General features: G+C 47.0%; 1 protein-coding gene and 1 pseudogene across 3 annotated transcripts in view; both read left to right on the forward strand.

Annotated features, from left to right (window-relative positions):
- LOC309870608 (glucokinase regulatory protein-like) overlaps positions 1 to 26,826 on the forward strand; it is an 878,156-nt pseudogene that overhangs the window by 286,450 nt on the left and 564,880 nt on the right. The window lies entirely within an intron of this gene.
- DPYSL5 (dihydropyrimidinase like 5) overlaps positions 11,594 to 26,826 on the forward strand; it is a 93,757-nt gene continuing 78,524 nt past the window's right edge. Inside the window, exon 1 of one of the 2 annotated variants that reach the window (XM_082745123.1) lies at positions 11,594 to 11,987. The gene's annotated coding sequence lies outside the window, so the exon portion shown is untranslated. Of the gene's footprint in view, positions 11,988 to 24,350; positions 24,370 to 26,826 lie in introns of those variants that run through there. The other variant, XM_082745121.1, reaches the window with a different exon arrangement.

Raw genomic sequence — 26,826 nt, forward strand, 5'->3', positions numbered from 1 at the left:
CTCTGCCTGATTCTCTGCTTACTCATGATTTCTCTCTCTCTGTCAAATAAATTAAAAAAAAAAAAAAGAAAAGAAAAGAAAGCACCTTAAATGTCAAGGGGAGATCGAACACTACTTACATGGGAGGCAATCCCAGGCAACAGGAGAAGCAGCAAAGCCTCAATCACAGGAGCAGAGAACAGCCCCTTTCTCCTCATGGCTGTGGTGCGGGCTGAACCTGGTGGCTCCCTTTTATATATAGTTTTTTTTTTAAGGTTTTATTTATTTATTGGACAGAGAGAGAGATCACAAGTAGGCAGAGAGGCAGGCAGAGAGAGGAGGAAGCAGGATCCCCACTGAGCAGAGAGCCTGATGCGGGGCTCGATCCCAGCACCCTGGGATCATGACCTGAGCCAAAGGCAGAGGCTTTAACCCACTGAGCCACCCAGGCGCCCCTTATATATAGGTTAAAGGGAAGAGTTTGGGGGTGGGGTTTGGCGGGGCAAGTATAGCCTTCCATGCGTGTAGCTGGACATTTTCCACCCCGATGCTTTCAGGGGCCCAGCCCTGCCCAGACTCCCTCCTCCTCACCCGAGCTAACTGTGGCCAACCAGTAAGCCTCTAGCCTGGATAGGAGGACCGGACAGGGCTCACCCCTGGGTGAGAGAGTGACACAGGGCATTTATTCGTGACTGGTTTTCTTTCATTCATTTCATGCTTCAGTTTAATGACATTATTCTAGTGGATGTGAGTTAGAAGGAGCTCCAAACTACGCAATGAAGAATTACAATGCAACAGTTGATCCGCAAGTCTGGGAGAAAGGGCCTGGGGGCTCCCCAGGGATGGAAGGGAGATAGCATTCCAGCTGGTCTGCACCCACATGCATGCGCACGCGTACACACACACACACACACACACACACACACACAGAAATGAGTCTTATTAAGATGAATTCTGGGGTAACATGCTGTAGGGAGACAGGCTCATAAACAGACTGCAGGTGAGAATATAATTGGAGGGCTTCAGAATACATCACCCCAAAATACGCCACGTGGACGTATTATTTTGAATTAAAGGTACTTAAGAGGGGTGCCTGGGTGGCTCAGTGGATTAAGCCGCTGCCTTCAGCTCAGGGCATGATCTCATGGTCTCATGGTCTCAGGGTCCTGGGGTCGAGCCCCGAATTGGCTCTCTGCTCAGCGGGGAGCCTGCTTCCCGCCCCCCCCACCCCGCCTATCTCTCTGCTTACTTGTGATCTCTGTCTGTCAAATAAATAAATGTTTTTAAAAAATAAATAAAGGTACTTAAGAAATAGCAGGTACAAGAAGGATAATCTGACCCTCTTTTACCCTCCTGAAAGCAGCTAAACATCCAATGTGAAAGGGACCTTCCTTGGCCAGAGGGTAGAAGGCATCCTTATCAACAGAGACAGAAAATTTAGGGTGGAGAAGGCTGTATATAAACAAACTTTGCTAAATTAACCCTTATCTTCCCAGTGTCTTCACCATCTCTTACCCCTACCCCCAACCCCTCCATCTTGTCAATACTTGACAAATTTCTTGTTTCTTTGTCTCAAAGGTATAAGAGCTTCCTGCTCTGGTCACATCTTAGGGTCTTCGTTCTCTTGTGAAGACCCCCATGTTCATGTAAAACTTCAAATGTGTGTGCTTTTCTCCTGTTCATCTGTCTGGTTATCAGTTTAATCCTTGGGCCCAGCCAGAGACCGAGAGAGTAAAGGAGAATCTCCTCTCCCTTACAATATTTAATATTTTCTGTATCAAAACCCTTAAAAGTATGAGTCCCCCAACAATTCTACCATTTGGTTTTCCTTAATAAGATAATTAGACAAGGATACCAAGTTAGCTCTTTAGATGTGTTTGTTCTGGACTGTTTATAATAACCAAAACCCACAAACAATCTGGAAGTTCAAAAATAGTCTGGTCTAGGATAGACTAGGGTAGGGTCCCTAGTTGCAAGCAACAGAAAGCATTTCTGACTGATCTAGGTGGGAAAGGGATTTATTAGATTTACTATCATGTAGCTTTAGTTTTGCAGCTAGGAGTGGAGGGTACCTGGGCCATGGGCAGGGCTGGTGCAACGGGCTCACCACCGTGTTGGTGTGCACTTCCAACCCCACCAGTGCCCAGCGCTAGTCATCACCACCAGCTCCGCCCGGCCGTGGGTTTCTCTAGCAGTGCGCCATCTTGTTGCACCAGCTGCCTCTACCAGAGGGCCTCCAGGGTTTCTCTGCTTTCGGGCCACCAGCTTCTAGCTGGAAACATGGGGTATGCGGGCCATGGGCAGACTCTGGATCCCATGCCGGTGTCCCACCGCCAAGGGAGCCCAGGAACCAGTTGGGGACTTTTGGTTTCTATAAAGGGAGGCTGGCTCTGCTTCTCCTTGTGCTGGAAGGGAATTTGGATACTGAGAGGCCAAAAAGATTGTCAAATGTGCACCAGATTAGGAAATAGGTAAAATGAGTGATGATACCTGAATAGAAGTGGGATGCTCTTGTAAGGGGGCTGAATCTGAAACTGTGAACCTGATTTTCCTAGCTGAACTTGATTCTTACCACAAGCGCCCATTCAGCCAGAGGTGGGGTAGCGGGGAGAAGCAGTAGTAAATTAATCTCAGAGAATTTGTGGTTCCTCTCCTGTGGGGTGTATCTAAATTCCGGGGGAGGGGGGTCCTACCTAGAGTAACATCAAACACACTCTGCTCTAGATTTCTCTGCCGCTTGGGCAGTCTATCGTCCCACCCACCACAATTTGGCTCGGGGCAGGGGGAATGGTCACAGCTATGTTCAGCCCTCCTCACCCCGCCCTCTGTCACTCTGTTGGGTCCAAGTCTGGAAATATTAATCTGACCTCCAGAGCATCAAAAGACTTTCTCAGAGGCACCTAGGTGGCTCAGTCATTAAGCATCTGCCTTTGGCTCAGGTCATGATCCCAGGGTCCTGGGATTGAGTCCCAGGTCAGACTCCCTGCTACCCCGGAGGTCTGCTTCTTCCTCTCCCACTGCCCCTGCTTGTGTTCCTGCTTTCTCACTATCTCTCTCTGTCAAATAAACAAATAAAATCTGGAAAAAAAAAAAAAAGACTTAGATTCCTATATTCTTCCAACTTCCAAATCTATGGATTATGCTTGAGTTCCTTCAGCTCTCCCCAAGGGTTAGGCTTTGGAAACACTGAAGAGAAGAATCAACTCCCTTTTCTCTCTGCTTTCTGCCTCTCCTGAGGCAGTGAATGATGAATACCCTAGCTGACAGAATGGAGAAAGAACCAAGGGAAAATGAAGAAATATCAGTAGACATTTCAAAATATTATCCCCTTACACTTTGTACCCAGATGGTATCTTTTTCAGAATAGTAAAGTTAAGGTTTTAAGTTCAAGCCCCATGGTGGGTGTAGAGATCTTAAAAATAAGATCTTAAAAATAAATAAATAGGGTCCCCTGGGTGGCTTAGTGGGTTAAGCCTCTGCCTTCCGCTCAGGTCATAATCTCAGGGTCCTGGGATCGAGCCCCGCCAGCTCTCTGCTCAGCAGGGAGCCTGCTCCCCACTCTCTGCCTGCCTCTCTACCTACTTGTGATCTCTGTCAAATAAATAGATAAAATCTTAAAAAAAAAAAAAAAAAGAAAGAAAGAAAGAAAGGAAGGAAGGAAGGAAAGAAGTAAGGAAGGTAGGGGCGCCTGGATGGCTCAGTTGTTAAGGGTCTGCCTTCGGCTCAGGTCATGATCCCAGCTTCCTGGGATTGAGCCCCACTTCGGGCTCCAGCCCCACAGGGGCTCCCTCCTCAATGGGAAGTCAGCTTCCCCCTCATCCACTCCCCTGCTTGTGTTCCCTCTCTCCCTGTCTCTCTCTCTCTCTGTAAAATAAATAAGCCTGGGTGGCTCAGTGGGTTAAAGCCTCTGCCTTCAGCACAGGTCATGATCCCAGGGTCCTGGCATCGAGCCCCGCATCAGGCTCTCTGCTCAGCGGGGAGCTAGCTTTCCCCTCTGTCTCTGCCTGCCTCTCTGCCTACTTGTGATCTCTGTCTGTCAAATAAATAAATAAAATCTTTAATAAATAAATAAATAAAATTGTAAAAAAAAGAAGGAAAGAAAGAAATGTAAACTCATGACATGCTAATATAAAATAAAGACATGTTAAAAGTTTTATTTGATTCATTTATTACTGAGAGAACCAGTAAGATATAAAAATTATTAACAAGGAGACTCCAAATAACAAGCACATATACAAACACTCAGGATGCTGAGATGAATTTGCTGATCATGGAGGCAAGACTGGTCTCTTTCACCAGATGAAATTAATTGCATCTTTACTGGAGAAAATGCATTTACATGTTTGTAAACAGGAATCATTTACAATTGCCATCAATTCTCCACATTACATTTTATTCTAGAGAGTTACAACATGAATAGAGATGGTGAAAGACACAGTTTGAATAGAGATCAGGTAAGCCCAGGAAGGTGCAAGCTTGGTCTTCTACAGAAAGAGTACCATATTTGTCTCCTAGGGTTGAGGACCACAATACTAAATGGGTGTTATAAAACAATGGAAATGGATATTTTCCCAGTTTTTTTTCTTAAGATTTTATTTGTTTATTTGACAGAAATCACAAGCAGGCAGAGAGGCAGGCAGAGAGAGGAAGGGAAGCAGGCCCCCCGCCCAGCAGAGAGCCCTATGCGGGGCTTGATGTGGGGCTCGATGCAGGGGCTCAATCCCAGGACCCTGGGATCATGACCTGAGCCAAAGGCAGAGGCTTTAACTCACTGAGCCACCCAGGCGCCCCTTATTTTCCCAGTTTTGAAGTTAAAGGTCCAGATCAAGTTGTCTGCAGGGCTATGTTCTCTCTGAAGCTGCTAGCAAAGAATCCTTCCTTGCCTCTTCCCACTTCTTGCTCCTGGCAAGCCTTGGAAGTCAATGGCTTGTAGACATCCCTCAGCCTCCATTGTCACATGGCATTTTCCCTGTGTATCTGTGCCTAAATTTCTCCCTTCATATGAGGACACCAGTCATATTGGATTAAAGCCTGCCCTAATGGCCTCATCTTAATTTGACTAAATCTGCAAAGTTCCTATTTCTCACCGTTCTGGAAATGGGAAGTCCAAGATCAATGTGCCAGTATGGTCATGGTCTAGTGAGGGCCTTTGTCCTGCTCTCCTGGGCCTCTTTTATAAGGTAGTAATTTCATTCATGAAGGCTCTGACCTGATGACTTAATCAGCTCCCAAAGACCACACTCCCTAACACCATCACATTGGCATTAGGATTTCATAATATGAAATTGGGCAAACATTCAGCCTATAGCAGAGCCCAGTCTTAGAAGGTCCCTTATCATTTCATGGCTTTTCTCTCCAGGAACCCCACCAGGTTCTCAATGGTAAAGACTAAAGAGGATTCCCCTTATGTTTCTGGAATGGTAACCACTTTGAAATAAGTCCAGAGGGTTCTCCAAAATAAGGGCCCTCCAGGGGGCCTCTTCTTTCCTGAAGGAAGAGCTATTAGCCAGTTTTGACACTGTCTTTCCTCTGTGTCTGATGTAAGAGAAGGGAGAAAAAAGGCTGAGAAATGCTTCTAAAGGTCACAGCCCAGGGACACGGGATGGCTAAAAAAATAAGATTTAATCAGAAGATTATGGAACACATCTTTCCACCACATCAATAGGCTCTTAGATAGTAACAGCGGATTATAATTGGGAAAGCTGCAAATCAGAGAGTCTATTTAAGAAGGAATTCTTAGGGAAACCCAAAGATAACAAAGGAAGGAAAAACAAGGAAATTAGAGGAAACAAGACGTTGGCACTCACAGCTATACCAATTATTAAATACAGCCCAGCTGCCACAGATTAACACAAAGCCTTATACTAGACACCTGTTTGCCTCAGTTTCTCTTATCCAATCCATCATGTCTGGCTTTCAACAAAATTTGCAAGGCATGTTAAAAATGCACAAAAGAAGGATGCCCGGTTGACTCTGTTGGTGGAGCATGTGACTCTTGACCTTGAGGTCACGAGTTCAAGCCCCATGATGGGTGCAGAGATTACTTAAATAAATAAAACTTTTTTAAAAAGCATGGAAGAATATTGTCTGAGGAAACAAAGCAAGCATCAGAACTGCAATCAGCTATGGCATACATGTGGAATGATGAGATGGGGAATTTGAAAATAACAATGATTGTGATGTTAGGACTCTAATGGAAAAAGTAAACCTGCCGGAACAGATGGGGGCTGCACGTAGAAAGATGGAAACTCGAAGAATCAAAAAGAAGTACTAGGAACAAACAGTGTAACAGAAGTGAAGAATATCTTTGATGGGCTCATCAGCAAACCTAACCCAGCTGAGGAAAAATCAGTGTGCTTGAAAATATACCAATAGCAATTTCTCAAACTAAATGCAAAGAGAAAAAAAAAAGAAAAAACAAAACAGAATATGCAAGCATATGGGACAATTCCAAGTGCTCTGAGACTCTGTGACTTTGACACGTGGCTTTCTGGGTCCCTCATAGCAGTCCCACATGGGGTTTTCATTGGGAAGGGAAGAAGGGAAACTACTCAAAGTCAATCACCAAGCTGGACGGGATGGCCGCCACTCTGAAAATTACGCTATGAATCCCCCAAACCACTACAGATTTGAGAAAAGGGCAAATGTAAATAGTATAATGTTCAAGATCGGACGGTATGGTCTAAATAAACAAATAAGGATTCTGGAGTCAGACTTGGGTTTTGACTTGGGCTCTGCCCCTTGGAGTTGTTTGACCTTGAGCAAGTTACTTGCCTTTGAGATCCTGTTTCCCTTTTTCTTTTTCTTTTTTATTTATTTATTTATTTGACAGACAGAGATCACAAGTAGGCAGAGAGGCAGGCAGAGAGAGAGAGAGAGAGAGAGAGAGAGGAGGAAGCAGGCTCCCTGCTGAGCAGAGAGCCCGATGCGGGACTCGATCCTAGGACCCTGAGATCATGACCTGAGCCGAAGGCAGCGGCTTAACCCACTGAGCCACCCAGGCGCCCCTGTTTCCCTTTTTCATAAAGTGGCTATTATGATAACTTTCTCACACGTCTGCTACGGGGATCAATTGACTCATGTACGTAAAGTATGCAGGAAATACTCAATAAATACTTGCTTTGATTCTTATTGAAATAAATTCTGAGTAATGCAACTAAAGAGGAAAAAATTAGCTGAACTGTAGGGTTGGCTTCATAAAATAATATGAGAAAAAATCAGGTAAAGGCAGTGATGGGTAATTTTCAGTGTTGTGTTTCTTTTCTTTTCTTTCTTTCTTTCTTTTTTTTTTTTTTTTAAAGATTTTATTTATTTGACAGACAGAGATCACAAGTAGGCAGAGAGGCAGGTAGGGAGAGGGGGAAGCAGGCTCCCTGCTGAGCAGAGAGCCCAATGCAGCGCTGATCCCTGGACTCTGGGATCATGACCTGAGCCAGAGGCTTTAACCCACTGAGCCACCCAGGCACCCCTCATTGTTGTATTTCTTTGGACTCATTTTGTAAATGAAAATCCAGCTTGGTGGCAGGGTGTGGGGGTTCTTTCCAATATTCTCAGCTCTTCAGCATTCATCAGGGGTTTAATAAAGCATTGTGCTGTGGAGTGTGACAGGCGGGGAACAAAAAGATGATTTAAAGATCTGGCTCTTAGAGTAACTGTTTTGTTCTCTGAAGGTGGTTCTATATATTTAAGTTGCTCCATGTTGTCACTATTATTCTTGCTAATGCCCAGATTAAGTTGATTTGTTAAAGGAGAATCTGGCTTAAAACAAAACCTCCTTATCCTTCTCTGTATAACCTTGCAGTTCAGAGGTTCCTTCTCTGGGTGTGAAATAAATGTAAATTTCACATTGTAGATTTCTGCTACGGGGCTGGGGTAGCTGGAGTCACCCAGCAATTCTTGCTTTATGTTGGCTTGTGGCTATTCTAGTTCCAAGACAAGACACACTTTTATTTTAAAATTAAACTTTGAAATTTAAAAATAAAAGCAGAAAAAAAATAAGTTTCCTAGACCAAAAGGAATGATTTAAATTTTTAGAGAGCTCATCAGCATTTCAAGAGCAGTGATAAGCCCCTGGAATTTACTTTGATGTTTTCAGCTCAAACACAGCCCCCCCCCCCCCAGTCTGAGGGTGGGGTCCCCTCCCCTGTGTCTCAGTGCCACAGCTCTGGAATGTGCCACTCTCTTAGTCTTATTCCCCACTGCCCCTGTTTGTGTATCTATTTAGCCCTATGCCTTTTTTTTTTTTTAAGATTATTTATTTATTTGACAGAGAGAGAGTGATCACAAGTAGGCAGAGAGGCAGGCAGAGAGAGAGGAGGAAGCAGGCTCCCCGCAGAGCAGAGAGCCTGATGTGGGGGCTTGGTCCCAGGACCCTGAAATCATGACCTGAGCCGAAGGCAGAGGCTTTAACCCACTGAGCCACCCAGGCGGCCCATCACAATTGGTTTAAGGCTAAGCAGACTTCACAATGTGTTCTCCGTGCTATGCTACCGCTACCATTGTCATTGACTTATGGGGGATGGGGAAGTGAAGAGAAGGTCGAGGAAGAAATCTGATACAAACCACCTTGGGAATGCTGGAGAACATCCTTTCTCTGAAGAAACAGGGTGAACCTGCAGAGGAAGGAACATGACTCCTCGTGAGTCATTCATGGACAACACAGTCCCTGCACTGGAAAGTCAGCCTTCTGGAAGACTTGGAGGGTAGAGCATGCTGGGTCAGGAAGGGCTCTCTGCTCTGCATCAGGCAGGTGTGGTTTGGAGCCCTGGTAATGCCACTGTAGCAGGGTGATTTCTGGGCAAGTCACTTGACTTCTCTAAGTCCGGACCTCCTCGTCTATACAAAATAAGGAAAGCTATCTGCCATGTGGTGTAAGGATCCTATCTATGTCTTCCCAAAACACCTACTAGTCCTACGCCCCTTCCCCCCTTTGGTACCCCTTTACTCGCCCATTATTCAGAAGCTTGTGGTTAAGGTGATTTGGAACCCCAAACACATTTACTGATAAAAGCCAGTAGCCCTCAGCTTTAAAAGAGTGGCCCCAGCACCAGTATCTAGTATCTGCTTTCTCTTCTCACCATCCCCATTCATGGACTTGACTTTCAAATCATGATGGGTTCCTCTACTGCCTTCCAAACACTTCCCATCTTCCCTACCCACAAACTTTCACTCCTTCATCCTGGAATCTCAAACCTCCACTTAGAATCCTCCAGCAAATCAATATCCAGTTGAAATCCAAATCCAGCTTCTCTGTTCCATGAGGATCTATTCAGAATTTACTTCTCTCTCATCTGAATTTCTTGTCTGCTTCATCTAAGCTAGTCATATGAGCTTTATAATAAGTCACAACAAAGTGCTTTTTGTAGTTGTTATAATGAGAACGTCATTTTTTTTTTTTTTAAAAGAGAGAGAACTTATGCACATGTGAGCGGGGGTGAGGGGTGGTGGAGGGAAGCAGAGGGAGAGGGAGAATCTGAAGCAGGCTCCACACCCAGCACAGAGCCAAAGGTTGGGCTCCGTCTCACGACCCTGAGATCATGACCTGGCCAAAATCAAGATCTGGACACTTAACTGACTGAGCCACCTAGATGTCCCAGCAATTTCATATTCTTATATTCCTCACACTGTTCCATAAAAGTTTGTTGTTGAATAAATGAAACATCACAGCTCCATTTGTTGAGTGTGTACTGTATGCCAGGCAGTGTGCTATGCCCTTTATAGGTATTTCCTTATGTAATCAACAAGGCAACGTTTTTTAAAAAATGTTATGATCCTTGTGTTCTGTAGAGAGCTAAGGCTCCGATGGCATAAGTAACTTTCCCAACGTCAGTTACCCAGAAAACAGAGTAATGATTCCAGCATAGAGATGTATGATTCCCTGCCCTATGCCCTTTATGCTTCCCAGGAGAGACAGCCTAGATTGAACATAAATGAATAAAGCTAAAATCACGTAGTTCGCACATTCGAAACCACAGGTTTGGGTGCGACTTTCATCAATGTCCCAGGCAGACAGATGACCTCAAGGCTGCTCTTTCTCTTACCCGGGAAGGTAGGCCCAGGAAAGGAAAGAAGAGTCGTCCAAGATTGAGATCCCCTAAATACTGCAGAAAACGTTTCCTCCACTAGAGGACTCCCTCTCCCTTAGGCAGAAAGTGCAGCTTCCAAGGAAGGTGGTAGCCAGCGATCCGCTATTGCCAGCCTGTAGGGGGCTTCAGGCCACCTCCCTGAGGCTCAACCCATTTTGCCTAAATCCCTGGGTCGCTACAGAGCCTGGCCAGTTCGTGAATCCCTAGGGCAGTGCCCCAAGCTGGAGCAGTGGGAGGGACAAGCCACTCTCCCGCGAAGTTTTCACAGGCGCATCCTGGGCTCCCCGGATCAGGGATGCTTTGGTGTCGCCCCTAGGCTAATTTAGGGGCTCCCTGCATAAGTTCAGGATGTGTGGGGCAGAGGGCAGAATAGTAAACCTTCCTCCTCGGAGAAGCAGAGACTCTTTGTGGGTAAGGCAGCAGTAAGCCTTCTCCAACTGGCAGCCTGGCCTGTCCGGACCCTGAGCCCACCACAAAGGATGGCAGTGAATGTGCTCCAATGACCCCTCACTTGGGCAGGTTCTGTGCGTCTGCCACCCGGGGTTGGTTTTGCTGAGTGGAGGAGGAGGGCATCCTGGGGGAGTAGTGAAGCACCATTTTGGTTGAAAATAACTTGTGTAGAGGTTTGAACTACCTCTCTGGGCATGGCTGTGCAGCGGAGACAGCTGGAAACTCCCTCACCTTGGCCGCTTCTCTCAGAGAGGGGTTTCTGCAGTAACCCGTAAGCGTTTCCCTAGAGGGACCCTGGGCTGGGGTTGAAGGTGAGGACTCAATGGTGCATTTTAATCAATAGGAACGCCTTTGAAGTGACATTAAGTGAAAAGAGGCAAATTACTAACCGTATCTGAGCTACTATTACCACTACATAAAATATTACAGTAAAGGCTTGAGAGGGTTTTAGGTACGTGGTACAAAGGCCTGACGATCCTCCCTCTCCTCTTTTAGATTTGTTGATTTAAATTGTGTTTAAAACGTGAAGAAAAAAAAATGAGTATAAATTGAGTTCTAAAACATTTCCAGAGACTTCTCCATGTCCTGAAAGGTGGTGTCAGAAATAGGGCAGGCAGCTGGGTCTGAGGGCTCCGGATGGAGAAGCTCTAGCTCACAGCAGCCCAGAGAATGAACTCCGGGTTCATTGAGGGGACCCAGAGGGGACAGTTGCAAACTTAGTCGGCCCTGAGTGGCCGTCCACTATATAGTGTACGTCAGAACATTTTGCTATAAGGACCACCCCGCCCTCCATCCTGCGGTTCCGCCGAACGCCCACTTCGAAGGCGTCGTACTGGGTCTCGGAGGGAACAAGGCGCAAAGGGCAGGCCCGGAGCAGCCGGGTGAGGCTGCCGGGGCATTGTTTCAAGCCCTCGGGTGGGGTCCTGCAGGGGGAGGGGAGGCGGTGTGTCCTTGGGACCCGCCCCGTAGCCCTCCCAGGGGACTCGTGCATCCGCGCGTCCCAGCGCCGGGGCTTTGTGAAGTGCCGTCAGTCACCAGGGAAACCCAAAGGAACGCGGAGAAGGACGGCAGGGGGGTCGGCGGGTTCTCTGGCCTCACTCTCCTTCCCCTCTCGGACCCCAGCCCTGCAGCAGGGCCTGTCGGGAGTTGTAGTCCCAAGGCGGCGGCCGCGCGCGGCGGCGAAGATGCGGGGCGCCGCCTGTCCCCGCCTCCCCTTAACCTGCTAGCGCGAGGTGGGGAGCATTGGGGAGGAGGCGTCGGGTCGGTGATTGGCGGAGGCCGCCTCCAGCCCCCACCCACGTCCCCTCCCCAGCTCCTGGCTTCCGACTCCAGCGCCCCGCGCGCCAAGGCGGCGATCGAGCGAGCGCGCGTGCAGCCGCCGCCGCCCCGAGCACCCGCAGCTCCCGCGCCGCGGCGAGACCGAGGAGAGACGGATCGACCGACGGACCCTCGCAGCCGCAGCATCCCGGAGGAGTGCGTGATGGCGGGGCGGGCGGTGGGCTTATTCTCCCCGGGCTGGGACATCGTTCTCACGGCCTCTGTTTCTCTGGGAGGCTCACAAAAGGGCAGGGATAGGGTTGCGCCCAGGGGCCCGGCCTCAGGGGACGCGGCGGGAGGTGTGCTTTGGGACTGGGGCGGCCATCGGGGCTAAACTGGGGCCCGAATCCTGTGCTCTTTGTACGCCCACGGAACGCCGTGCAGTGCCTTGCTCATAGTAGGCGTTTCAGGTGTGCTCGTGGGATTGCAAAGAACTGGGTTGAGGAGATGGCTTGGTCGAAGGGGATTCACTCTCGGCACACAGTAGGCGCCCGACCTGGCTTGTCGAGGTGCAGTGAATGGCTGGAAGGTTGGGCGGGGGCTTCTCTGGCTAAGGGCCCGTCCTCCCCGAGTCCCTAGATCGTCGCTGCCTCTGGCCTCCCACTCCCACCAGTACACACACCCCGAGTCCGTCTTGGCTTCGGGTTGGGATTTGCCCAGCCTGGACCGGACCCGACGGCCCGTTCCACCGGTCTGGCTAACGCAGCGGTCGCCTAAGGACGATTCGCCTGCTGTCTCCGGGGCACCTGCCTGAACCACAAAGGCCGCCTGTAGCTGCCCGGCCCAGAGCGAGCGCCGAGCTGGGTCCCTTCGCTGGAGCCCAGTGCGCAGCGTAGATCTTGGCGGGCGACAGACACCGACGCCCCAGGCCTGGGGAGGGGCAAGAGCCCAAGCCAGAGAGAACCTGGGATGGGGAGAGGCAGACGCGAGGCCTCTGTCTGAGCAAAGATGGGGAGATGGGGAAGCTGGGTGGGGACAGGTGGTCTGGGGGTCTGGGTGGAGGGGGAAGTGGAGACCAGGGTTTGAGGAGGAAAGAGAGGGGGCGGGGGGGGCGGGTCTGAGGAGGGAGGGGAGGAGTGCGGTGCAGGTGGCGCGAGGCGGGGCGAGTCTGGGGCTGATGAAGAATGAGGATGGGAGGAGAGATGCTGGAGGGTGGAGACCGCCGGGGTTTGAGGAGGGTAGACTCCCGGGAGGAGGAGACCCGCGCGGGTTGGGGGAGGGTCTCTCTGGGGAGGGAGGTCTCCCAGGGGAGGAAGGTCTCCAGGCAAGGGAGGGGCGGACGGCTGGGAGGCGGGTCTCGGGCCTGAAGACCCTCGGCTCCAGACTTGGAGCGTGGCGGTCCAGGTGGCCCGCTGGGCGTGGCCCTCGGACAGGCGACAAACCCGGGGGAGGCGGATCCGCGACCGGGCTGCGCCGTCCCCACCAGGAGCTTTGTCTCCCGGCCTGACACAGCCCTTAGGGACTCGCTTCAGGTTTTGCGATAATCCGCAGCGCCGCAGGCACACACCCCTTTCTTCTCGGAGCTGAAAGGCTTGGTCCAGTGGCAGATGCTGGCTGGGAGGCGGGATGGGGGACGTCTCCCGCCGGAGAGACCGGGAGAACAATAGCCGGCACTGGTAGCCACCCGACCCCGAGCTAGGGCTGCCCCGCTCCCGAACTCAAGTGTGCCGTTTTCTGGTGCAGAAAAAGCTTCCGTAGAAATCTTAGGGCATGCTCTAGTCTTTTGGGGTCTGTGTTGGGGCATCAAGGCCTGCTGTTAATTCCCTAGTGTGAGTCGTGCGTCCCCCCAGACTGGGGGGCGGTCAGAAAGCCGCGGCCACGGGCTTTGGTGCCTGGTGGCCTCGGCGCCGCCCGTCTCCCGCCCCTTGCTGTTGACCATCAAGCAGCCCAGACGCGGCGGCGTGGTGGCCCGGTGGCGACCTGGAGGTTGCCTCGGTGCAGAGTGGCTCTCTGAGCAGTCGGCTTTGTCTGCCGAGGCTGGTCGCGTCTACGGGGGGCTGTGTGTTCATAGAGGGAGCAGTCAGGCAGTCAGGCTTGGTGCGGATTGTGTGCTAAAATCCGGAAAAGTGGTTTTGGAGATTACCCGCCAAGGGTGCGGCTCCTGGCTTTTAGAGCCCGCATCCCGGGGACCAAAGCTTCCCATTGCCAGTGACCACACCCAAGCCAACGTGTCCATCCTTTGCAGATTTTGCCCATATTGTCTACTGACCTAAGATGGGGATGGCTCTGTGATAGGAGGTGGCTGCTTGCCCGTGGAAAGCAGATGAACAGAAATGGAAGCACAAAACAGGGATTCAGCAGAGCTCTCCATGCACTTGCTGGAGTGTAAGCATCTTTCATGCCGGCCTCCAGCATCTTGACATGTGAAAAGACTGCCTAATACTCAAATTTGGTTTTCGAGGTTTTCTTTCATCATTGTTTGGGTTATATTAAAGGTGACTCTTTAGCATAAGGTTTATACTTTTAAATTGCCATTCATTTAACAGAAAGGTGGGGAGGGAGGGCAAGGCAGAGTGTTTTTATTCCAAGACTGAAGGAAGCGTGGATAAAAGACAGAGCATCACAGGACTAATCATTGTGACTTATATTTGCCAGTAAGTTAACTGGATGAGCCTTTCGCTCTGTCTAGCCTTGAAACCCAGGATTTTCTTTCTTAACCAGGTTGATGCATAAGGCTGTGATGTCACTGTTTGGCTCTTGCCCAGAACGTTTGATAGTTGCCAACCTCAAGTCCTCTTATCTGGGCTATACCGAGTGGCCACAGGAAAGCAAGTAGACTGTATCTTGCTGGTTTTCAGGGATGTTGCTTTGAGGCGGTGCCTCTCAGAATTTACAAAACTGGTCTTGAGAGTATTAGCTGGAATGTTGTTCATTGGATGCTTGAAACTAATAGACTAGGCCTATCTCTAGATGCAAACCAGGGATCTCCGTATTAGAAAACCCAAAATCTGACGTGAGGGGTTTTTTCTTATGAAAAAACTCCAGTAGAAAATGTTTTTCTGTCATTACCCAAGGGGAAAGTTTCAGAAAGGAATGTTTGTTGGTTTATTCTTTTTGAATGAATTTTATGGATTTGTTTAAGGGTGGGATCCTGTCGAGCCCGGTGTGAACATCCAGCCCAATGTTTTCCGGTGGGAAATGACTCCAACCGGGGGAGTCCAGAGCTGTTGAATGCCAGTATGATCAGCCCTTTCCTATAGGGAAGATGGAGAGAAAGCTGCACCCCCTTCCTACCTCCTCTGAAAATGTCTGGGAGACAGCCCAGAGGGGAGAGGCAGGTGACACCAGAATTCTGGGGTGCTATTGTTAATTCCCATCTCCCTGACCCTGGAGACCTCAGCTAGGTGTATACAAGATGTTCATAGGGGCGCCTGGGTGGCTCAGTTGGTTGAGTATCTGACTTCTACTGTTGCTCAGATCGTGCTCTCCAGTTCTTCATGGGATCAAGTCCAGCATCAGGCCCCATGCTTAGCACAAGCCTGCTTGAGATTCTTTCCCCCACCCTTTTCCTCCCCCTCTTCCATCTCCTACCTGCGCATGCGTTCTCTCTCTCTCTTTCTAAAATAAATAAAATCTTTTTAAAAAAATGCTCATAGGACATGAAGACCTACCTGGCTGTTTTCAGCATAGCCTCTCCAAAATGGAGATGTAAGCCAGGATAGTTTCAATATGCTGAATGCCCTGGGAGTTTCCACCTACGGGAACAGCTCCACAGCAAGGCAAGCATACACAACTGGCCACAGTTAAGTTAATGCAGGCTTCATCTGTGGTATTTCCACCTCTCTCTGTTCTTCTACCGTGGATGTCTGGGAACTTTCCCTCCTTCGTAACAGCTACTCTGACCCAGGATTTAGCATGATCTTACATAGCTCCAGAGAACTGTAAGCCAAAGGCCATCACAACTGGATACCTCTCTGGGGTAAATCAGGATTTAGATCATTATACAGAGCTAGAGATGTCAGTATTATTAGAAAAAAAGTATCTAAGAAGTAGTAATAAAGTACTATTAGAAAAAAGTATTTAAGACCCTAGGGTGTCTGGATGGCTCAGTCAGTAGAGCCTGTGACTCTTGATCTTGGGATGAGTTCAAGGCCCACTTTGGGTATAATAAAAAATGTAATTTTAAAATTTTTAAATGTAAATTTAATTCCATTTAAAAAATCTTAGATTCTATCTTTCTGTTGTAAAAATTAACCCAAATTCTTTTTTTTTTAAGAATTTATTTATTTATTTGACAGATAGAGATCACGAGTAGGCAGAGAGGCAGGCAGAGAGAGAGAGAGAGGAGGAAGCAGGCTCCCTGCCGAGCAGAGAGCCTGATGTGGGGCTAGATCCCAGGACCCTGAGATCATGACCTGAGCCAAAGGCAGAGGCTTTAACCTGCTGAACCACCCAGGCACCCAAAATTAACCAAATTCTGATAGAATCTGATCCTGTTCTTTTTCGTTTTCTGAACTATAAGAAAAGAATTTCAGAAAAGTCTTCTAAGACTTAGTTCACAGGATCCTATAGGAAAACAATAATACAGAAAATCTCTGGCAGGGTGAAAACCTGTAGGAAGAGGTCGACGTAACATGAAATCAAGTGAGAATAACAAGTAAGGTGTTTGATTTTGCACTGCTAGTGAATAAATGAGAAATAACTTCAGGATCACTTTGCCTTAAATGTGTTTGTTTGTTTTTTAAGATTTTATTTATTTATTTGACAGAGACAGAGACCACAAGTAGGCAGAGAGGCAGGCAGAGAGAGAGGAGGAAGCAGGTTCCCCACTGAGCAGAGAGCCCGATGTGGGACTTGATCTCAGGACCCTGTCATGACCTGAGCTGAAGGCAGCGGCTTAACCCACTGAGCCACCCAGGCGCCCCTGTTTGTTTGTTTTATATGAATTAATATATATCCGAGAGAACTTGAGATTGAGTGGGGGAGGAGCAGAGGGAGAGCATCTCAAGCAGAGTCTGTGCTGAGCCCCGAGCCCCAGGCGGGGCAGATCTCACAACCGTGAGATCAGACCATGACCTGAACCAAAACCAAGAGTTGGTCACTTAACTGACAGAGCCACCACCCAGGCGCAGCTGCCTTAAAGTTTTTATATGAAGATGAAAGAAAGGTTCAAATACTGTCATAGAAATCTTTAATGAAATTTGGTATTTGTGTATAAAGCAAACACATTGTAGACTTTTTTAAAAAATGATTTTGTTTATTTATTTGACAGAGAGAGACACAGCGAGAGAGGGAACATAAGCAGGGAGACTGGGAGAAGGAGAAGCAGGCTTCTCACAGAGCAGGGAGCCCAATGTGGGGCTCGATCCCAGGACTCTGGGATCATGACCTGAGCAGAAGGCAGACATTTAACGACTGAGCCACCCAGGTGCCCCACATTATAGACTTTAACAAGAGAAATTCATGAAGGGATATTTACGATTTCTTCTATTTCGGTCTTTGAAACTTGTTTAACTTAAATAAATTCAACTATAGAATCCCCCGAGCCCTCATGCCCTCCCGTTTTTAAAAAAGATTGTATTTATTTATTTGAGAGAGAGAGAAAGAGAGCGCTCCCATGCATAGGAGCCAGGAGGAGGGAGGGACGAGCAGACTCTCCACTGAGCTTGGAGGCCCAAAGCCAGGCTGGATCCCAGGACCTTGAGATGGGGACCTGAACAGAAGTCAGACTGAGCCACTCAGGTGCCCCCTTCATGCCCTCACAACAATCAGCGTAGTTTGGTGCTTGCTCCTGTGTTCCTGCCTGCATCCCCTCCTTGTAGTCCAGACTCAGAGGCAATGTGCCCAGGAGGAAGAGCCTGGGTCTGAGCCAGAAATCCAGGGGTGAAAATCCCCACTCTGCCACTTTTTGTCTGTCTATCTTTGGGCGAATTACTTTTCTCTTCGGGACTCCGTATCTTCGTCTATACAACAAGCATTATACAAGTCAGTGTTTACCTAGCACTGGGAGTGCCCAGCACCTACCAAGTGAACATTGTTATAACAATCATCACAGTCTCCCCCAGAATATGCCCACAAAAAACATTTTGATTCCCCATTTAATCTCTTTTTTTTCTGATTTCTTTTTTTTTAAAGTAATCTCTACCCAACACGGGAGCTCAAATCACAATTCTGAGATTAAGAGTCGCATGCTCTACTGACTGAGCCAGCCAGGTGCCCCTTTTTTTGTTACTTTTTTTCTCCATTTAATCTTTAATTGCAAGGGGCTGGACAAGCTGCTGTAGGGCTATCAACAGTGGGACCCGAAAGAATGATTCGGACCCCTTTATGAACTCCCACCCTCGCAAATAGTAGGAATAGCTCTGTGCTGAATCTGAGCCTCTTTAAGCACAGCTGTCGTCGGCAGCTGAGAACTCGCAGTTAAGAATGTTCCAGAAGTGCTCTGATTCTGACTTTGCCAAATCATCACCATGTGTGGGGCTGGCCTGGCATCTCACCTGCTCCTACACCATCTGAAAGAATCAGACACCTGTAACTGGTCAGGTGCTGCTGCCTCGAGGTTGTTCAGGTTTTCCTGTGGGAAAGAGCACTCTAAGTTGATGGCAATTTGTTGGGAATTAAAATAGCTCAGGTTTTTCAGCTGAGAAATAAACTCGGCACCACAGCATCACTTATTTAACAAACACTTTCAAAGCATTTACTCCGTGTTAGGGGTTGTTCTAGTTTCTATGAGTTCAGTGCTATTATTATCCCCAGTTTACAGTTGAAATAACAGAGGCGCAGAAAGGACCCAGCTAGAGAAGTGGCAGAGCCAAGTTTCAAACCCAGGGAGTCTGCTTAGAGTGTGTAAGTCGGGGCTCTCCAGAGAAACAGAACCAGTAAGGATAGGCCTATGTGATTGTGGAGTCTGGCAAATCTGTTATATACATGGTAGGCCAGCCAGCTGGAAACTCTCAGCCAGGAGCTGATGTTGAGGTCTTTTTTTCAAGAAGGAGGGGAGGGGCAGAAGGAGAGAGAGAATCCTAAATAGGTTCCACACTGAGCTCGGAGCCTGATGTGGAGCTCCATCTCACGACCTGAGATCATGACCTGAGCTGAAATCAAGAGTTGGGCTCTTCACTGACTGAGCCATCCAGGCGCCCCTGATGTTGAGATCTCAAGGCAGAATTTCTTCTTCTTCAGCAAAACCTCAGTTTTTCTCTCAAGGCCTTTCAACTGATTGTATGAGGCCCACCCATATTAGTAAGAAAAATCTCCTTTACTTAAAGTCAACTGATTATAGATGTTAACCACATCTACAAAATATGTTCCCAGTAACATCGATAGATGAGTGTTTGATCAAATAACCGGGCATTATAGCTGAGCCAACGTGACATAAAAACAACCATCACAGAGTCTATGCTTTTTTTTTAAATTTTTTTAAAAAAATATTTTATTTGTTTATTTGACAGAGACACAGGGAGAGAGGGAACACAAGCAGGGGGAGTGGGAGAGGGAGAAGCAGGCTTCCTGTTGAGCAGGGAGCCTGATGTGGGGCTCGATCCCAGGATCCTGGGATCATGACCTGAGCCAAAGGCAGACGCTTAATGACTGAGCTACCCAGGAACCCCTATGCTTTTGAACATGACTCCAAGCTAAGAACCTTACCTGGTGGGTGTACAGTTTCCAGTAAATGAAAGAACTTTTAATGGGCTGTTCCATTATAAATTGGTTCTCCTCACCTTGTTTCAAATAATATTTGGACCTGTTTTTTGGTTCATGTAGCTTCCAGCACAGAGTACTGTTCACAGTAAGCATTCAGTAATATTTATAAAATGACTAGATGATTTTGAGGATATTTTACAGGACTTTTCAGTCATTGAGACCTCTGGCTACCCATTTACATTTAAAATTATTTGGCTCAAGTGCAGTTGAAGTTCTATGAATGACTAGCTTCTCTTGGGAAAAGAAGAGTATCTGCATTCATTCAGCATTGAGCAGGGTGTCACTCCCCACACCCAACACCTGTGCATTCTCATCGGCTCAGCAAAGTTTTTCAAGTCTGTCGCTGCCTTAGTTCCCTGTGAATGTGTCTCCCACACATCAGCAGTGCCCCATACTCAGCCACACCATCTTTCTGTCCCCTCCGTGTCCATTGATAGGCAGCCCTTTGTTGATTTCAAATCCACCATGGGCTCCCTCTAATTTCTCAGGCTTTGGGTCTTTATTCTCTCTGCTTTTGTCTGGTCCTGTCCTTGACTTTGTCCCTCTGCAGGGCGTGACCCACCATTAATGGAGAAGCCCTCTCCGTTCTCATTTTTACTACTTCATCCAGATTTCTGTCTTTGCAGATTGATAGGTTCATTCTGTCATAAAATTCAAACACAGTCTCTGATTTTTTTCATTTAATGTTTCTTAAGCTCTGTTTCCAACACATGTGAAACTTAACTTGAATGAAGTTACTTGGATTATTCTAAGGTTGCCCTATTACCAAGTGTGTGAGCAATACATATGCATAAGATGGTGACTTTTGCGGCGGATGGGGAGGATAGGTGAGGGTGTATTTTAAAAATATTTTTATTTTTAAACTCTTTAATGAAATATAATGGAAATAAAGAAAATATACAAATCATACATGTGTAACTTAATGAATTTTTGCAACTAAACATATCCATGTAATCAGCACCAGACAAGAAACAGATTACCAGTACCCCAAAGCCGCCTCCTCCCCCCTTCAATCTCTGCACCCAACATGGGGCTCAAATCTACAACCCCGAGATCGAGTCATATGCTCCACCTACTGAGCCAGCCAGGCACCCCCCCAGAGCAACCCCCTTCAGTCCCCTCCCAGTCACTGATCTTCCTCCAGTGTCAGCAATCACCATCCAGACATCTACAGCATAGATAAGCCTTGCCTGTTCTTGAACTTTCACAGATGGAATCATAGAGGATAGTCTTTCGTGAGCGGCTGCTTTTGCTCAATGTTACATTTGTTGGATTTCATCTGCTCATTTTCATTGCTACGTATTGTTGCATTGTACCATATTTCCTTTACCCTTTATGTTGTTCATGGGTGTTTGGGTCGTTTCCAGTTTGGGGCTATCCTGAGTAGTGCTGTTGTGTATATTCCAGTACATGTTTTGTTCGTGAACATATGTGTGTTTCTGTTGGGTATATCCTTAGGGGTAGAATTACTGGGTCAAGGGTTTGCAAATGTTATTTTTTTTTTAAGATTTTATTTATTTATTTGAGAGAGAGAGACCGTGAGAGAGAACATGAGAGGGGAGAAGGTCAGAGGGAGAAGCAGACTCCCCATGGAGCTGCGAGCCCAATGTGGGACTCGATCCTGGGACTCCGGGATCATGACCTAATTCGACAGCAGTTGCTCAACCAACTGAGCCACCCAGGTGCCCTGCATGTGTTATTTTTTAGTAGACTGTGCCAAATAAGTAAGATTAATGGTGACTTAAAAAAATTTTTAAAAAGATTTTTTTTTAAAAAGACTCTCTTAGGGATGCACTGCTGTGATTAAACCATTTTTAGAAGCCCAAGAGGCTGGCATCATGTCGTGGCTTGATCAGAGATTGGTTTCCAATTCTTATTCTTCAGCAAAAAATAGAACTTGAAGCTGTGTCTGATTCCACAGTAGCTGAAATGAACATTTTTAAACTAATGGTTGTGGTTCAGCCAGTCTTGCTATAGCAATTTCCTTACTCCTGTTCCTTAAGGAAAAGATGAGAATCAGGTTATAATTGCAACATGGGTCCAAAGTTCATTCCAGAGCCGTCCTATCAGCCTTGAACAAGATTAACAAGTGATTTTTTTTCTGTTAACTACTTTGCATTTCTTGTATCGAGTCAAATACATCTAGTCAAATACATGTAATTTTGCATTGTGTAATTTCTGTGGCTTACAAAAATCTCTCAAAAGGCGGCAGCTTGGAATCACAGAGTTCAGATTTCTTATTTGGGGGATTAGAATTATAGCATATATCCTTTTTATTTATTTATTTTTTTGCGGGTTTCTAGAAAGATTTTAAATGGACATGATTTTTATAACTGGACTATAATAGAAAAAAGCCTCTGCAACTACTGAAAACCAATAGAGATGAGGCACAAAGAGCAGTAGCCTTCAGGTGGTGGAGATAAGGCAAACCCATCTCATCAACAAAGATCCATGAGAGATGGCAGCGTTAAGCATGGTCAGTGTAGATCACAGGCAGCAGTTTAGGCGTGATGCGGGATGATGATAATGAAGCCTGGACCATCAAGGGAGCAGGACAAGGCAGGCATGAATTCCTAACTCCGCAGGTTTTTTTCATATGGGACCCATTCAGAGCCCAGGTTGTCCCTAAGAAAAACTTTTTTCCTGTGATGTGACCCACCATGTTTGTATGGGTCCTTATACAAGCAAGTGAATGTGACAAGATTTATCATTGCTTTAAAACCTAGGTTTACTGCTTGGACTCTGAGTCCTTTAAGCCTGGGTGGCTCAGTGGGTTAAAGCCTCTGCCTTCGGCTCAGGTCATGATCCCAGCGTACTGGGATCGAGCCCCGCATCGGACTCTCTGCTCAGTGGGGAGCCTGCATCCTTCTCTCTCTGCCTGCCTCTCTGCCTACTAGTGATCTGTGTCAAATAAATAAAATCTTTAAAAAAAAAAAAAAAGCTCTTAGATATAGTACAGGATTTTAATTTGTACTTTAAAAATGTATAATATTCTGGGGCACCTGGAGGCTCAGTTGATTAAGCATCTCCCTTTGGCTCAGGTCATGATCTCAGGGTCCTGGGATCAAGCCTCCCGTGGGGCTTCCTGTTCAGCAGGGAGCCTGCTTCTCCCTCTCCAGACTCTGCCTCTCTCCACTGCTCATGCTCTCTTAAAGAAATAAGTAAATAAATAAAGTCTTTTAAAATAAATAAAATGCATAATACTCCAATATTTAATCAGTTATAAATCACCTATAGACCATTTTGCTAATAAAGCTAGTGTAATGATTGCTAGTTCCATCAAACCTCTGTCCATATGTTCACATAATTTTTACCGAGCTGTAACAGCAACATGGATACTATTTCATATTGTTTCTTCATTTGACATTAAAAAAGAACATTTTTATGTTTCTAATTTAGAAATATAAACTTTTAAATGGCTGCCTGCCATTCCATTTGAAGGTTCAGTATTGTGTTAATTATTTTTTTAAGATCTTATTTATTTATTTGATGGACAGAGAGAGCACACGCAGGGGGAGTGGCAGGCAGAGGTAGAGGGAGATGCATGCTCTCCACTGAGCAGGAAGCAAGATGTGGAACTTCATCCCAGGAGCCAGGGATCATGACCCGAGCTAAAGGCAGACCCTCAACCAACTGAGCCACCCAGGCGCTTGGGTACACTATTGTATTTAACCATTTACTTATTGGTAAACATTTAGATTATGTCCAATTCTTTTCTATTATTTTAAATACTGTACACATCTTTGTGAAATCACATACATGATTTTATCACCCAGCTGGTATGTTTTTGAGAATTGAAAATCTCTCTTTTTTTTTTTAAGATTTAGACAGAGAGAGAGAGCGCGCGCGAGCACAGGCTAGCAGGGTGGCAGCAGAGGCAAAGGGAGAAACAGGCTCCCTGCCGAGCAAGGAGCCTGATGTGGGACTAGATCCCAGGACGCTGGGATCATGACCTGAACGGAAGGCAGCGGCTTAACCAACTGAGCCTCCCAGGCATCCCAGAACTGAAATTCTCTTAGAGTTTTTGGTGTGCCATTTTAAAAATACAATTTAAAAAAAATGTTTTTTCTAAAGATTTTATTTATTTATTTGAGTGAGTGAGAATGAGTAGGAGAGAGGAGCTGATCAGAGGGAGAAGCAGACTCCCCAAGGAGCTAGTAGGCCGAGGCGGGACTCGATCCTCGAAGTCCAGGATCATGACCTGAGCCGAAGGCAGTCGTTCAACCAACTGAGCCACCCAGGCGCCCTTAATAATACAATTTTAATCATAGTATCTGATAGTTTGCTCTTAAAGACAAATGCATAAACGTATGTAAGTCCCTTGATTCAAGGACCAACTTCACAAAGTTCCCCAATTGCTTTCTGATCAGTCTTAGCAAGTTAGTCATCAAAGAATTTGTGTAAATGTAGGCATAAAATCGTCTGAGATGACCGGTCATTAAAAAACAGGACTGCAGTACTAATTTGGGAGGCAAAGGACCCCAAGTAAAGCCGATTTTTATCAATAAATCCTATAGAACTTTGCTGTTTCTTAATAGCAAATAGCACCCATAGTTGGCTACTGCAAAAGACAGGACATGGTCTCCAAGTCGTGGAGCGATCACACAGTTATAGGGAGCACTCCATACTAAATTACTTTCTAGTTTGGGAGTGGAATGCAAAGACCCAGGAACCGGAAATGAATGTTGGAGCAGCCGGGCAAGCGAGAGGTTTACTAACCTGGGACAACGGGACTTGACCTGCCCTGGGCTGTTATTCCAGAGGAAGCGCGGACCTCTGATCTCGCGTTATTTCCTGAGTTCGCGCGAGGCTCAGAGCCATTTCCCGGAAGGAGCTCGCCCCTGGGAGAGAGGGGGGTTTGAGTCCCGGCTCTGCTGCTTTCTGGGGGTGAGAGGTAGGCACAGTCAACCTTCCTGAGCCTCGATTTTCCTCGTGATTTATTTTTTTTTTTATTTGACAGAGAGAGAGATCACAAGTAGGCAGAGAGGCAGGCAGAGAGAGAGGGGGGAAGCAGGCTCCCTGCCGAGCAGAGAGCCCGATGCGGGCCTTGATCCCAGGACCCTGAGACCATGACCTGAGCCGAAGGCAGAGGCTTAACCCACTGAGCCACCGAGGCGCCCCAGTTTTCTAGTGATTTAGAAGAGCGTGTGTTTGTGAGGAGGACTAGGGCCTACGTGCCTGGAGTGTGGTGGGTGCGTGGTGAGCACTCAGTAAGCAGAGCTGCTGGAAGTCTCTAGGTGCTGGGGTTCAGTGCTATGAGATATGTAAAAGCATGCTCAAAGCTCTATGCTTGTCACATGAACGGACTGGCCGATGTGATCATGGATGCAGAGGTACAAGAGGCCACATAGGAAATCCGGTCAAAATGGTCGTGTTCCAGTGTACAGTGAGGACATGGAGCCTAGATGCTGACCGACAGCTTTGATGATCTGTGACAGCCGTGCTGTGTCTCTGCTGGGAGTGCCATGATGGCTTACCCGCTGAAACCTGCTGGCTGTGGTTGGGCACTATGCAGCAGAATTAAAACAGCACATACCCTTTCACCCGGCAAGACCACTTCTAGGAATTTATCCCAAAGATCTACAAGCATAGGTGCAGGATGAGAACTACAGAGGACTATTATTACGGCATTATTTGTACTAGCGAGAAATTAGACCGAACCTCGATTCCCATCATTGGAGTGCTAGTTAAATACATTCTGATACATCCTTACAAAGAAGTATTATGCAGCCATTAAGAAAACAAGGCAGATATTTCTGTTCTTATATACAACCACCTCCAATTTATATCATGATGGAAAGAAAGCAGGCAGAGCAGTATTTAATGCATGCTGCTTTTTGTGCAAACAAAATAGATACATAGATGCTTAAATATGTATAGATTGTCTGTGCAAAAAAACCTATGATGGTGCTGATCTCTAGAGGAGGGGACTGTTTATATGGTCTTAAATATTTGTCATTATTTTTTACCTGTTCAAACAATAATAATTTGGCAGCCCTTTCTGGCTCTGGCTCACCCTGTTAGGGACTCATGAAAACATGAAAAAGGTTTAGTTCTTGGCCCCATGGTCATGGCTTCTGTTCTCGAATGGGCCCCCATGTGGAGGAGCCCCCCAAAATAAGACACGAGCATGCAGAGTAGGGCTTTCGAGCCACTGAAGAGATAGAATGTGTAACCCTTTCAAAAAAGAGAGGTGCTGGGACCAGGAAGTGAGGATGACCCATTCCTGCAATTAACACATAGCATTTCTAATATTTCCCCTTTCCATCATTTTTATTCAGGAAAATGTGGTATAAATCTTAGGACGTTGAAGATGAGAAGCTCTAACTGGGCCTCATGAACCTCCCACCATCATGTGTGCGAGTGCTCATTCCTTCATCCCTTCCTTTATGGAACAGGTGCTGTTGAACACCTACAAGGAGCCAGGTGGTATCATAGGACATGGGGCTGAGAAGAAATTTGGCAGCATTTCATCATTTCACAGAGAAGGAACCTCAGGGCAGTTTAACTTCCAATGAGCTATTTCAGTGCAGAGAAAGCATCTGGTGACTTTTGCCCTCTTTGGTCGCAAATGACAGATTAAGAAGCCCCCAAATCATCCCGTAGAGTTCATTCCATTCTGCTTAATGTTTTGGTTACTTGTTGGGACGTTTTCTCTGTAAGGACTGTGAAGATAGACTCTTGGTGTGTCCCTTTCCAGGATCCCCAACTCCTGGTGTCCATACCTCTGTGTAATCTCTTCCTACAGTTTGCTTTTAACCAATAGAAGATGGCAAAGGTGATGATGTCATTGCCATGACTATGTAATGTACAAGAACCGGTCTTGTTAGCATACTTACTCTGGAGATTCTCTTTGCTCGCTTGATGAAGTGTATCTGTTGGGGAAGCCCACTTGGCAAGAAATTAGGTGACCTCTCGGAGCTTAGAGTGGCCTTTACCTGAAAGCCTGCAACCATAAGGAAATGAATGCTGTCAACAACCTGAGGGAGCTCAAGGCAGATTCCCACATGTCACCTGAATGTCCCTTTACATTCACACCAAGCCAGCCACCTGCATTGCCCTTGGCCCATCCCACACCCCTTTGGTTCTCAGCTCTGGAAAGCCACAGCTCTGACACAGGCTACAGATCGGCTTCCAGAATCAGGCTCTGCACCTTTGATATCTTCCCTGTCCTGGTTGACACTGGTTCAGTTCCAGCTGTTGATCAGGAGCCGTGGGGACATTCTTGACATCTGTACTCTAGATGGCCTCCTGGGAACCTGTTTCTTGACTTGCAGACCAGCCTGGAACTTCCATTCTTCCCCTATTACTGCTTCTTAAAGCTTGTCCTGTGGGCTTAGCCTGCAGCTCT

Source organism: Mustela nivalis (genome assembly GCF_964662115.1).
Source record: "Mustela nivalis genome assembly, chromosome: 8".
NCBI classification, from domain to species: Eukaryota; Metazoa; Chordata; class Mammalia; order Carnivora; family Mustelidae; genus Mustela; species Mustela nivalis.